Source organism: Topomyia yanbarensis, chromosome 1 (genome assembly GCF_030247195.1).
Source record: "Topomyia yanbarensis strain Yona2022 chromosome 1, ASM3024719v1, whole genome shotgun sequence".
Classification (NCBI taxonomy): Eukaryota; Metazoa; Arthropoda; class Insecta; order Diptera; family Culicidae; genus Topomyia; species Topomyia yanbarensis.
In genome coordinates, this window is record NC_080670.1 from 69,650,592 (window position 1) to 69,666,028 (window position 15,437).

The 15,437-nt window shown below is 36.2% G+C and overlaps 1 protein-coding gene across 1 annotated transcript in view; it reads left to right on the plus strand.

Moving 5' to 3' along the window:
- Positions 1–15,437, plus strand: part of LOC131677880 (uncharacterized) — a 135,622-nt gene that overhangs the window by 103,549 nt on the left and 16,636 nt on the right. The gene's annotated exons all lie outside the window — the stretch shown is intronic.

Below are 15,437 nucleotides of genomic sequence, written 5' to 3' on the forward strand. Positions count from 1 at the left end.
ATCTACCTGACACTGCAAAAAGGCGCTTGTTGAATTTATTTAACAAGTTTCTTGAGGGTAACATTGTCCCTCATGACTGGAGGCAAGTGAAGGTCATCGCCATCCAAAAACCAGGAAAACCAGCCTCCGACCACAACTCATATCGGCCGATTGCAATGCTGTCCTGTATTCGGAAGTTGTTCGAGAAAATGATCTTGTTTCGCCTCGACAATTGGGTTGAAGCAAATGGCTTACTGTCAGATACACAATTTGGCTTCCGCAAAGGCAAAGGGACGAACGATTGCCTTGCGTTGCTTTCTACAGAAATCCAAATGGCCTATGCTAACAAAGAGCAGATGGCATCAGTCTTCTTGGATATTAAGGGGGCTTTTGACTCAGTTTCTATCAACATTCTGTCAGAGAAGCTGCACCAGCATGGTCTTTCGCCAATTTTAAATAACTTTTTGCTAAACCTGTTGTCTGAAAAGCACATGCACTTTTCGCATGGCGATTTAACAACATCGCGATTTAGCTACATGGGTCTTCCCCAGGGCTCATGTCTAAGTCCCCTGCTCTACAATTTCTACGTGAATGACATTGACGATTGTCTTGCCAATTCATGCACGCTAAGGCAACTTGCAGACGACGGCGTGGTCTCTGTTACAGGGCCCAAAGCTGCCGACTTGCAAGGACCATTACAAAATACCTTGGACAATTTGTCTGCTTGGGCTCTTCAGCTGGGTATTGAGTTCTCCACGGAGAAAACTGAGTTGGTTGTTTTTTCTAGGAAGCGTGAGCCGGCGCAACTCCAGCTTCTATTAATGGGTGCAACGATCAACCAGGTTTTCACATTTAAATATCTCGGGGTCTGGTTCGACTCTAAAGGTACCTGGGGATGTCACATTAGGTATCTGAAACAGAAATGCCAACAAAGGATCAATTTTCTCCGAACAATAACTGGAACATGGTGGGGTGCTCACCCAGGAGACCTGATCAGGTTATACCAAACAACGATATTGTCGGTGATGGAGTACGGGTGTTTCTGTTTCCGCTCCGCTGCGAACATACACTTCATCAAACTGGAGAGAATCCAGTATCGTTGCTTGCGCGTTGCCTTGGGTTGCATGCACTCGACCCATACGATGAGTCTCGAAGTGCTGGCGGGCGTTCTTCCGCTAAAAATCGATTTTGGGAACTCTCATATCGATTGCTCATCCGATGCGACATTCTGAACCCGTTGGTGATTGAAAACTTCGAGAGGCTCGTCGAGCTTAATTCTCAAACCCGATTTATGGCCTTGTACTTCGACTACATGGCACAGAGCATTAATCCTTCTTCATATACTCCCAGCCGTGTTCGTTTCCTAGATACTTCTGATTCTACTGTATTCTTCGACACATCCATGAAGGAAGAGATTCGTGGAATCCCGGACCATATACGCCCGCAAGTGATCCCCAATATATTTTATAATAAATTCCGAGAAGTCGACTGTGACAAAATGTTCTACACTGACGGATCAAATCTCGATGGGTCCACTGGCTTCGGTATCTTCAACAATACTATCACCGCTTCATTCAAGCTCAATGATCCCGCTTCAGTTTACGTCGCAGAGTTAGCTGCAATTCAGTACACCCTTGGGATCATCGACACTCTGCCCACAGATCACTACTTCATCATTTCGGACAGCCTCAGCTCCATCGAGGCTCTTCGTGCGATGAAGCCCAAAAAGCAATTCCCATATTTCCTGGGGAAGATACGGGAGTCCTTGTGTACGTTATCTGAAAAATCTTATCAAATTACCTTTGTTTGGGTCCCCTCTCATTGCTCTATCTCGGGCAATGAAAAGGCCGACTCATTAGCAAAGGTGGGCGCATTAAATGGTGACATATACGAAAGACCAATCTGCTTCAACGAATTTTTTAGTATTTGTCGTCAGAGGACACTCAACAGTTGGCAAACCTCGTGGAGCAATGGTGAACTTGGACGATGGCTACATTCCATTATCCCAAAGGTATCAACGAAGCCTTGGTTCAGGGGGATGGATGTGGGTCGGGATTTTATTCGTGTAATGTCCCGACTTATGTCCAACCACTACACCTTGGATGCGCATCTGCGGCGTATTGGGCTTGCGGAGAGTAGTCTGTGCGCTTGTGACGAGGGCTATCACGACATCGAGCACGTTGTCTGGGTATGCGCCGGGTACTTGGACGCCAGGTCTCAGTTAAAGGATTCCCTTCGGGCCCGAGGTAGACCACCCAATGTCCCAGTCCGAGATATGCTGGCAAATCGTGATTTCCCCTATATGTCCCTTATTTATACTTTCATAAAAACGACAAATATCCCAATTTAGCCCCTCTCTTTTTATTTCTCGTTTTAGAAGCTTTCTCTTGCCTTGTGGGACCGATCAGCTCCAGACTGCAACTATGTAACCGCCGTCGCACTTACCACTACGGAAACTGAAGCGAGAGCGACTCAAGGTCCGATGACTTTTGAAGGATTCCCCGCGGGTCCGAAGAATACCATCCGCCAATCCGACCTACTAGACTGAGGCGGTAATCTTTCGCTGATCTCCCGTTTGAGCGAAAGTTGCAAGTTTTGCTCTTCTCTCCCGGTCACCATCTACGCTTTCTCTCCCCTGTCCTTGATACAACTGCTTCTACAGCCCCCCTCTGAATATCTTGACCAAGCATAAGTCTCCGCTAAAAAAGTTCAAATTTGTATTCTGTATTCCTAGTTTTAAGATAGTTGTAATTTTACCTCTTTGTTAAAACTATTGTCCCCCATCTTGTAAATAGAATTGTATCCCTAGTCTTAAAACACATGCGAATTTTCTCATAAATATTTGTTCCCCCTTTTGTGTACCAAACTATATTGTTAGTTTTAAGATAAGTGTAAATATTTCCTAAAAATTATTACTATTGAATTCCTTGTTTTAAAATTTTTTCATAAAAAAAATCTTTCGCCCCCTCTCTTGTATATAGAATCTTATTTCTAGTCTTAAGATAGCTGTAAAATTTTTCTTTTTTAAAAAAAATATTTCAACATTGTAACCTCCTAGTTTTAAAATATACAAAATGTAAAAACAAAAGAATTTGGCACCGCCAAGCTAACGCATTTGTGCCTATCAAATAAACGAAATGAATAAAAAAAAAAAATTCATTCCGATATTTTCTTGCAGTAAAATAGCTTTTCTTCGTCAAATATCTCGTTCCATAGCGCTGGGGACAATTTTGTCAACTTGTAGTCGATATGTTTCTGAACTTAGAACTTTAACGTGTTGGATAGTTGAATGTTGGCCGATAATGTACAGCACTTTGTAGTGACATAATATTAAATGCACACAAGAAAATAAATTGTTTTTATTCAGTTTGAAATCGGCGCTCGTCGAGTTAGAGGTGGCTGAACCATCGGTTGTAATTGGTGCCATGATAGTTATTTCCCGACAAAAATATGATTACTGGTTAAAAGCCAACTGTTAAAATTCTCTTTGAAATGAAATTCCGGACAAACCGCTGCTGGATAAACACAGTCCATAGCAGTTAATGGAAGAGAAAACATTTCTCTTTTGTTTACTGCCAACATCTGTGATTGGCGAGTAACGGTTTGTCCGGAATTTCCTTTCAAAGAGAATTAGACAGTTGGCTTTTAAACCGGAATTATATGTTTGTTGAGTATATTCATTGACATCGAGTAGTTGTGAAATGAATAAAAAGCACCCATTATTAGAAGCAAAAAAATATCCATTTTTTGACAGCTCGAATAACTTCCGAAAATGGGCATTTTAAAAACAAAAAATGGGTAAAGTTTTTTTTTACCGTGTTTATCTACCCGCATTTTTTGTTTTCTTGTCGCTAAGAGAATAAGTGGGACCATTTAATTCATTAATATAAATAAATAACATATTTTCACGAATTATTGTCTATATATGTATCGAATTTCACATCAAAGAAAGTAAATAACGGAAGAAAATTATTGTTTTTAGGGGATAGATCTAAACAAATGATAATCGGATATAGATCGTAAAATGCAATGTTGTATGAATTTTGTTACACTCGTGGTTAACAAATTGAATCAGAATGTTAACAGCTTAGAAATTAGCTCCACAAATACCCTAGGCTAAGATTAAATAATTGATTTTAAATATGTGCAATGTTCCAATAAGAATAAAATCACATAAAACATTTAAATACAACATATTTTGAAATTTATTGCGAACACAACGGTGATCAATATATTGATTTCGATTTTTGGCATATGCATCAATAGTTCTGAACCACCGGTACATATATCTACCTTATCTACTTTTCCAAAATATGGCTTGAGCCGCGAATCAGATAAGAATACGACATAAATATGGAATAATTAACTCTAGAAATAATTAAGCTGGTATCTGTCAGTTGTTGTAATGATCATAAGTTTGTTTGAAGGAAAATTGCGTATAAACGGCACAAATAGTTACAGGGTGTTCGTAAAAATATATTGCTAGGATGCTTAAAACTCTCATTTCTGTTTTAATGTACTTATTTTATTCATAAAATCATAGAAATTGTGTTAGCAAATAAAATCGTTCCAATTTGCATTGATTCATTACAGGAATATATCTATATAATCTGTCTGCCACAGTGCAAACAAAAATATTAAATATAACACTTGTGAATATAAAATGATCATTCTGTCAAAGTTTAATTTTCTGTTTGGTCCTTGTTTACTTTTTATTTAAACCTCGCTGGAAAACGTGTATAATTTTAATTCGCAGACCTTCATTGATAATTGATCTTTATTCTAAAATTGTGAAAATTCACTTGAAATGAATATAACTGTTCTCCCCCACGTCGATAGGTATCATGTTCAATTAGAATGACATTCACAGTTCATTCTAAATTCAAATTGAAATATATATCTTAATAATAAGAGAAAAGTCATTAAGAATTATTTTAAGCAAATTAACCTGCAAACTTAGGTTCGTAGCGGAACCTGCAAATTATAGGCCTGCATCTAAGTCCGTGGCGGAAACGGAACATTTCGGCAATGCTCATAAAAAACGGCTGTTTAGACTACTGAGGATGTTGCAAATATGCGCCAGTTCGGCATTTTTAGAGCAGCCAAAAGATCCAGCCATCGAAAATATATCCAGTTGGCGGTTTTATTTTGTAAAGTAGTTAAGGAGACAATAATGTGAAATGAACGTTATTTTATGTTTTTTTTTAAATTCAGAAATAATTTTATTGACAATATTTTTCATTCTGTGGCGATTTTCATGAATGGATATTTTTACGCATTTTTTGTAACAGTTCTGCGAAAAATAATGGGTAAAACATACCCAGGTTGACGTACAAGATCTGTATTCATTTATGGATACGAACTCTTTACCCAGTTAATGGGTTATTCCACTTTTATTGAAAATGCGTAGTTTTCTACGCATTAATTAGTATTTTATTTTATTAGTGTCGTTCGACAGTACTTGCCTTTTCTACCTGATAAACTGGCTTATTTATTGCCATCTTTACTGCGAGCAAAGAGAGCCATGTTTATCCAAAAGAAAGCCGAAGAGAGGATTGCAAATAACGAAATGTATGCAAGAGAAGCAAATTTTTACATATTTTTGTCTTCTTCCGGTAACATGATGGTGCCATTTCCATTGCTGCATTCTGATCAACAATACACGGCAATGTTAAAAAACTGTACAGTAAAGTTAATTTAAAATTCACTGTTTATGCCATTTAATAGTCTGATGCATTCATGTTTTAAAAACGATTTTGAAATCCTCGATTTTTTTAGGGGTTACACCACTGTAGAGCACGAAAAAATAAGCTCATTTCGAGAATTTTTCATTACTCAATAAAAAGGAGAATCGACATCTTGTTGAATGGGATTTATAACATAAGTATTGTATCAAACAAAATAATTTTTTCGAGCAATTTCATCACAAGATGGCGGCTCTGCAGCATTTTCACCTCATGCGCGTTTTTTGGAAGGGGTTCATGGCCGGAAATCTATCTCCCGTGATTTTTGACCTAGCGCCAAAAACTAAAGTTTTTCCTATTCCTTATGTCAATAGCGATGTACTTAGGATTTTTTCAATATTTTGATTTTAAGCGAAATGGCGCTCTTTTGAATGAAAAAACGCTTTTAATCCACCTAACAGTGTGATGAGACATTTCTTATAACTCTTATCACTCTCTTCGGATATTATATCGTTTGAGAACATTTAGAACTTGATGCTTCGCGATGTTTTTGATAACATATACTACATGGGATAGTGGCAGGACTCAGAGAATCGCTCAAATCAGCATAGGACAACATCAGTGCTAGAAATCTCAAACCAAATCAATAGGAAAGCGAAAAAATGGCCCATAAAATAGACATACCATCGAATTATTGTTAATGCTCTGTTAATAAAATATCTAAATTGTGGTGGGAAAACTGAATTTTCCTAAAAAGGTTATTTATTAATCATTCGCATGTATGAAAAAAGCCTTATGTTTACATTTGTGAGTATCGCCCTTTTCACAAAAAAGCGTTGAAATGAAATCGCAGCTCCTGATATCACGCTATCTCTGAAGTGCATGCGTGCATAGTTCCAAATTTTACTTCGACATCGACTTTTTCTAAAGGTGACTTCCCAGTAGTATCCTTGATTTGAATTATTATCGCTAATCCTAATGCCAAAGAACAAATAAAAACCTCTCGAAAACGAACCGTTTGGGAAAATCATCATCATTACTGAAATTTTCATGTTCACGAAACTTTTCGATAACCTTCCGTCACTTGCGTTAATGCACTGGGTGCACAGTGCTCCGAAAATCTAGCGAAATCGTCTTAGGGCACCAGCGGGTCTAATTCAGAGCTATCTGTGCGGCGAGTTAAATCTGTAAAGAACACTAAAAATTAATTTCTATTCCATAATTTTCAGTTCAGCAATTCGAGAGATCGTGCTCACCGCAAGCTATGAAAAATAGACTACGTTGTTAAGCGATGGTCACTATTTATTAAAAAATCACGGTTAAATAAAAAATTAAACTATTAAAATATTTCAAATAGTTTATAATTTTCACAAACATATTAGGAAAAATTGTTTAATAAGCTTTCGTAATATTGTGTAGGAAAAAAGCTGAAAACTTCAGTATTTTCTCTATCTGCAACATATAAACCCTTAAGTATACCAATTAATTGGTATACGAATTGGAATAGGTTCGCCAAATTTTGGAAGAAGTCTATAAAATAACCCCTTGACAGCTACCTAAAAATTGTTGTAGTTCGATGCAATAAAAAAATCATATTTGGCAATTCATATTTGGCTGATAAAATTGGGGTGTCAATGTATTATAATAGATATTCAGCATTCGAAGAAGTTTCTTTCGAGTGTAGAACGACTTTGTTTCTACTTACTTGAAGTCAGCGGCGTAGCCAGAAATTCGGTTTGGTGGGGGTTTGGTGAAAATCGATCTTACTGTCCAAACGGCACAATTCCGAAACCATAAATTTTAAAGTTTTAAAATTATGCAGAATTATTTTCCAGAAAATAGTAACAAGGTTCGTATCTTTAGCGAATTTGTTGAGACTTTATTGTAGTCATGAATATTAACCTGAGAAAATTCACCATAAACCCGATCAGAATGAAATAACAAGTTTATAACAGACCACAATTTTTGTAACATATTGTTTTATAAATTAGGTCTCGTTAGTAGTTAAAATAACAGAAATTTATAACAAGTAACAATGCGAGATATAGTTTTGAAATATTTCTGTTATGTGTTTCTGATCGGGAACACTTCATTGACGATATACCGTCAAAATTATTTTATCAAATGATGCGCTGTTTAACGTTTGTAAAACTTATTGAAGATACTAAATCTCCGAAATTGGCGGTTTCAAAATGATGCTATCTTGACCTTAAATTACTGTTTTTAAACATTTGACCTATACATATAATTGGTCATACAACAAAAATCAAATGCTCATCAAAATCGATCAGAACCTGCTAGAGTCGAATGGAAATCGTCATTTTTCATAAATTTCTCTCTACATTCGGAAAGTGTTATCCTCGTTATTAATCATATTACGTTTTCGTCTCAACTCGACGCATTCCCAAAATATAAACCTGTTTTAATCCACCTAGTGGTGCAATTGTGCTTTTCTCATTTGTCCAGACTACGATTCCATGGCTGGTTATGTTCAATACAATGGTGGAAATGAATATTACATGTTCAGTACGATTTGCACATACATACAATCGATCGACAGCCACGATCTTGAGATACTATGTGATATTGATTGCCGAAAATTTTCAACTTGTTAAGAAATTTTAAACTAGTTTTAATTTTAAAGTAGCAACCCCTCACTGCATACCCCCCTCGGGCCGGTATAATTGAAGATTTTTAGAGTGATTGCATAACCTTTCTATATGAGAAAGGCAAAAATGTACCAAAGTCTAAAAAAGTCAATTTTTGTCAAACATCTCAATGTTTCATGCATTTTAAAGTCATTTGGCATCAAAAATACAAATTTGATTTTGAAATTTTTTCATTTCAGTTTATATGGGAATTTGCTGCGTGATTGCACTCTTCAACTCGTAACCCCGGAACCGGAAGTCCAATCAATAAAAAAATTCAATAACAGCCGATGGGAAGGTTGTACCTTTCATTTGAGACTAACTTTGTGCAAATCAGTCCAGCCATCTCTGATCAACAGAGGTCACATTTCATTTTTTTCCACATACACACATACACACACATACATACACACACAGACATTTTCCGATCTCGACGAACTCAGTCGATTGGCAAATGACACTCGGCCCTCCAGGTCAGGATTAGATTGACGAATTTTAGAGTGAATGAGAAAGGCAAAAACATTTTTAGCAAATGTTGAAAGTTATGCATTTTTTTGGTGAGCAGTTCTATGTTTCATTAAATCAATTTTAACTTCGCTTCCTATTAAATAAAGACCCTTATTACAGTACATCTCTACAAAAACGAGCTCAATTTGAAAATAAATCTGAGGATTATGATTGATTACAGAACTCTGGAATTTTCCATTGGAATGTTTTCAGGCAGGAATTTGATATTGATGCAATTGGAAAACTTTGAAATCAAGACCAATAGATCAGTTACATATCAGGACCCCATTCCGACAATTTATCAAACGTCCTCATGATGTCTACAACAACAGGTTATCAATCTACGGATCAGATAATTGTGATTGTAATATTGAATTAAATCAGTCAGCATCAATAAATTTTCAACTTCAATCCAATTTTTTTTGTTGGGTGTGGTGGGGGGGGGGGGTTGTATGGTGGTAAACCCCAAAACCTTCTCGTGGCTACGCCGTTGCTTGTAGTTATTTATTTCGCTTTTCATTTTCCGATATGTTTCAGATCGATCCGATGGTTATAAGTTAGAAAAATTGCAGTCAGAAGGTTCGTACAAATGAACATTTTTGCACTGATAAGTTATCAAGTTCCTTCCAGACAACTTGGAAGTGTTCGGTGATTATTTCTAGCGGTTGTAGATAGAAAAATGAAATACAAAATTCGATTTATTGAAATAATGTTTGACTTATTTCGATGGATTATTACTATATTGAACAATAAATAGGCGACAAAGAGTAATCCACAAACAACAAGCCATAACTTTTAAAGTATTCAAAATAGATATTTGAAGTCTTCAGTAAAGTTATTCGCAAAAGTAAGAGCTACAAATTTGCTGAAGATATCATTTCGATATAATCACTTTCAAGAAAATTTGTGAAAATATCTCACTCATAGGGGGATTAATCAGCAAAAGCACAATACCAAAAGAAAGGGAATATTGCCTTCATTAAATTCTCCGAAGATACTATTGACCTAAACTAAGCCGTTTTGGCGTTAATAATAGATTACATGTTTTTGGTCATATTTCTGGCAATGGGAAATGATAAAAATCTTTCGTCCGCATTTAATGTTAAATATCTCTTTTGATAATAGTCCGATTTCAACAATCTATAGCTTGTTCCAAAGGTATTCGTTAAAGCTGTCTAAAAATATATAAATTGTTAATCTATATTGTCGATTTCGGCAGATAATTTAAAAAAACTGCAAAAAACGCCATTTTTACGCATTCAAACATTCATATCTTGGAAACTAAACATCAGAATCAAAAACAAATTAATAGCGTTCATACTGTTTTTTAGTTCTTTCATTAAAAATTGGTTTGGATAAGATCGGTTCAGCCTTTGCTGAGAAACACGAATGAGAATTTGTCCGTTACATACACACACACACAGACACACACACACAGACATTGTCCCAAATCGTCGAGCTGAGTCGATTGGTATATAAGACTCGGCCCTCCGGGCCTCGGAAAAAATCTTGAAAGTTTGAGCGAATTCTATACATTTCTTTTATAAGAAATGTAAAAACGTCGAAAATGTCCTACCCAACTACTCTACTAGCAGCATATAGAATTTGGCAGAACTACTTTGCTGAAAATAAAGTAATTCAAATTATCAGCACGGTTACCCAATCAAGCCTGAAATACCAAAAGTACAGTAATTTTAATTAATAAAAATTACAATTAGTTACTTCCTATAGTCTGCGGTCTGTCTGATAATGAATTGACAATTATAAATTTACAAATTCAACCTAATACTGGATGCAGACAATGAATCTTCAGGAGGCACCTCGACGAAATGCGGTGTAAATAATATCTCAAAATTTCTTGAACCAATCGTTCTGAATTTTGCACCGTTCTTCTTCTTCACATCATTGCCCAGGCAACTACAAGAGCTTTTTGCAAAGTGCTTAATATTATTATTTTACAATAACATATTAATCGTTGTTTCAGCAATAATCGGACTTTGGTTTCAAAGTGCTACGAAAAAATCGAAAATCGACCATAAATAAAAGCTAATTACTTGTGAAATGTTGTGAAAAACAACTATGCAAATGTCTCAACGTTTGGTCCAGTAGATTTTGAGTTATGGTGCATAACGCAAAACAAGTTTTCGATGTGGAGCCTGACTGAAAAGACAAACAATCTTTGCATCGAAAAAAAAATCAAGTATCCACTTGTTTGCCGATAATACCTTACACAACCCCCCTTAAGTTTCGACACAATTTTGGCGATTTTTCCGTATTCAACTTTTTGCGTCATTTTGCCAAGTCATCTGTCTAGTCTTAGCTTTCACAACTCTTTCATACCCTGTGCATACTTGTTCTATTATTAAACGAAAATTTGTGCAGCGGAAATGCAAATCGTTCAAGATATACTAGAAATTTATAAATAGCGAAACAATACAAGCAAGCTCCGATAACATTTAAATAAAGATCAAAATGAGAATATTTGTAGCAACTTGTTTGCGGTCACATTTAAAAGTGTTACTTAGGCTATATGGCATGACTTCATTTACAATTTTTTATTCAATCTTAGTTTTTAACTCTTTCAAAAGCAATAAAAATATAAATAAACTTCCATTTGCTTATTGTGTTCTTTGTGGGAAGATATAACTAGAAAAGGGAACAAATTGTGATTATATATTCTTTTCTTTTCCTCATGTTAAAATTACTAAAAAATTGTGAGCAAATTAAACTTCACTAATTTTGATAGCCATAGGTAAACTTACAAAAGAAAAAAAAATCATCTCTGAATCCAATTATAAAATTTCGTTCGACAGTTCGATGTGGTGTTTTGAAATGAGCGTGTAGCACCTTCTAGCTATGGAACGATAAAGAATATTAAAAAAATGAATTAAAATTCGATTACACCTGTTTTTCGTACGGGATAAAACTTGCTTACTTGCCCTTATATGGTTTGTGTGCAACATGGGCCATAATATTGCACATGAAGGTCAAAAAGTTGAACTAAATTATTGAGATGTATGCAAGAGGAACATGGCGGCCTTTTTCGTTTGGCTTCAGGATGCAGCCATTTCTGCAATGACAGGTACTAACGTTTTTGACCGGACTAAACTCAGGCCTAAAATCAAAGATAGTACCGTGTGGCGGTACCAACTAGATTCAAGCTTACCGCTATCAGTGTACTTCAAATAAGAAATTGAAGAACGACTCGGCATATTCCTATCTTTTGTGCAATCAACGCTGCGAAATCCTACCAGCAACAGCAGCAATAATCTTGCTCATGCTGCCAACAGAGCAGCTGTGGTAATGAAGGAATTCGGTCAGAAATATTCATTTTATGTCAAGCGATGAGATTTATATTAAGTATATGAAAATGGTGATGAGATCTTTGTTGGGGGAAATCTTGGGCAAGTTTACGAAAATTGAATTTGTTTTGGTTATTTTTTTTAACAAATTTACGGATTTGTCAATAGTGTAATAGTGTTTGTAACAGTTTTTCGTTGGCAATTTTTTTAATTGATAGGTGGTCAAAATTTGAAAATTCATCATTCTTCTCATAATAATACTGTTTTTTAATAGTGTACAATTGAACTACCCAAATAAAGCTACAAATAACTCTTAAGTTAGACTTTTATGAATCGATTGACGATCAAATGACGCAAATCCATCAACAATTAACTTCGTTACAATCGTTTAAAACTATTCCACATTTTCGTGACGCGGATTGGATTTCAAATTTGTATTTTGCACTTATACCCGGCCGCATATAGTATAGTAAAGCGTTTTCAATGTCATATGTATATCCCACTGATCCATATATCACCGCTACCACAATGTTTGGGCCAGCTTTCCGTTTTAGTTGATATGCCTAATCAGGACACATACACATTTCCCGTTCTTATTTTTATTCATATTAAATAGTAAGTTATGACAAGAAAACTATTTAGGATGAGAGCTGATAGTTATTAGGAAAGCATCTTCTACCGTCTGGCTATAATCACTGGTGCTGCCCTACAGTGTTTAAAAATTTATTACCCAACCTAAAATTCCACGGCGATAAAACCGTTTGCGGCAAACTTTAATTACTAAACTGGTGTGTTAATCAATTAATACTAAACTAATCCCGTTCGGATCGTCTCTTCAATACGACAAGCCTTACCTCTAGAACTCACAAAATCCCAATGCGTGTTCTTCATTTCACGGTTCTACGTTGTTATTAGTATTTTCTCCACCAAATATTGGAGACCGTCTATAACGTGCAACGTGTGAGTGAAAGAATTTCCATTACTCGTTCCTGGTCGTTTACTGTGCGCGCCATCAGTTGAGTACCAGCGCACAATTTCACTATTGCATAGTTCCGCCAACAAAACGACATGCACCGACATTTGGCAGACTCATGACAACAGAAACTTTCCGTTTCGGTTTGGCCCGATCAATGCAATCTTTTGAAGTGGCATCACTCCGTTTCCATCGTCGCCGTCGATCGATACGGCGGAAATCGTTTACGGCCCGGCATTTAAATGTTGATAATTTAAACGATTTCTTTGTCAGCTCCATATTCGATGCTTTAAAGACTATTTACCTTCGATTTCTATACGTGTGCCTTCTGCATCCGATGCGGGGAAATGGTGAATCGTATTTTATACAGAAAAACGAAAATAAGTCATCCACCCAGTAACGAATTTAATTGACGTCGGCGCTCGGATGTCTTTAGTCCCGCCGGTAATTGTGGATTTGTGGATGCCTCGTGGGCTGCGATTATGTGTAGATATGATCGGTAAATTATTTGCTTTGGGAATCTGTTAATAATAGTCTCTCTGAATTGTTATTCATTAACCTGGGCTTAGTAGCGGAACGCCGTCGTTGGTCGTTTCTTCAAATTTAAGAGGCGGGTGAAAATTGATTTTGCGTTCGCGACAGACTAAGACGAATTGAAGCGGAATAATGCAGACAAGCTCGAAGCAACTGGTCGACTTCAGCTGTAGCGGATCCGAGAGAAAATAAGTTAACCAGCACAGTCATGGCCAAAGGGAGATTAGCAATTGTATATTATTATTAGTGCTGTTGTCATTTACACCCACTCAACAAATATCTGTTACCAAGTAAGAGAGACGATTGTTGACTATAAGCGAATGGTGATGTTTTGGAATGCTGATTATGGTCGATGGGTTGCTGGCAGGCGAAATCAATTTATTGATTCGGGTTGATTGACAATTCGTCACTGTTGAGCTATCTTGTGATGAGCGCCGTTTAGCACATTTCGAGAAAAAAACGATTTTTGAAGTTTGAGGTTGAATATCTTGAAACTTATAAATGGTACGTACATTTCAGATTAGACAATAGACTGGTTCAGTTTTTGACTTTTAGCTCCACCAGGCTCAACTGATTCCTATTATGGCCCTTAGTAATTGTGCAAATTTTGGTACCGATCGGTTGTGTCTACGGACCCTCCAAAAATTTCAAAGTTTATATGGAAATTAGTATGGAAAATCGGTTAAAATTGAAAATAAATTCTTAACAAATAACCTCTTCAATCAATTCTTAAGAACACTATATATTTCTAAAGGTATTCTTCTACTGAACACATTCGTGGAACATTGTAAATTTGTGAAAATTCGCCTGAGAAAAGTTATTACCTAAAGAAGCAGCATGACTTCAAAACAAGTGGATTTTATTATTAATCATAGCAACCCTGTTTGCTACTCTCCCAATGATACGACAAAATAATAATATAATGCTACAGATGCATCGTTCCGATTGGAGGGCATGTGTTTGAAAAGTCTGCATATCTTCGAAAACTAATTGTCGTCTTCTAATAAGCGGCGAGAACATGCTTCGTAGTACCTATCAATTATTATGTAATGTTGTGAAGTAGATGAGCCCTTATCTATCTCAGTAGTCGGTTGAGGTATCTATTTCTTCGACAACTCGGTTTGCAGTGGTTGGATTGCGCTTAAATATTTATAAGACACATTCTTTCATGACGTTTACAACAATTTGACGAATCTTCATTCGACAAATATGTTATAACTTTATCAAATGTACACCTACATCAAAACTTGTTACAGATTCGGAAAGTAGACAAAATTTCACGAAAGATCCAATTATTATGCACCTCAAGTTATGTGAAACCCATTATCCAATGTGTTTTGGTTGCAAAACATATTGTTTTGTGGAAGTTGTGTGCGATATTGTGTTTTCGAGCGTACCAAGTAATTTTCTTAAATTTCAAACACTTTGTGTTGTTTGGGATGATTTTCAATCTATTTCGCAAATGAATATATTTTTCGATGGTGCGTGAAATGAGTTTTCAGTATCCGTATAGATATTCTATCTATCCACAAACAAAAGTTATTTTTTAAATTGTTTTTTTTTATAAAATATGCGGTTGGGGCAAGTTGGCGGTGCTGCTTTCAGGGCAAGTTGGCGGTACTATTTACGGTGCAAAAATAGTCATCCAATAGTCATTCCAAAGTAAGAAAATCTTTTTCTTGTGTATCTCGTCAATACAGGAAACATTTACTTCGGCCAATCGCCTGAAGAATTTCGAAAATTTGCCATTGAATATGGAGTACGCGTCAAAGTCAGTTTTTCCCGGGTATTGAGACTGAAATATAATAGC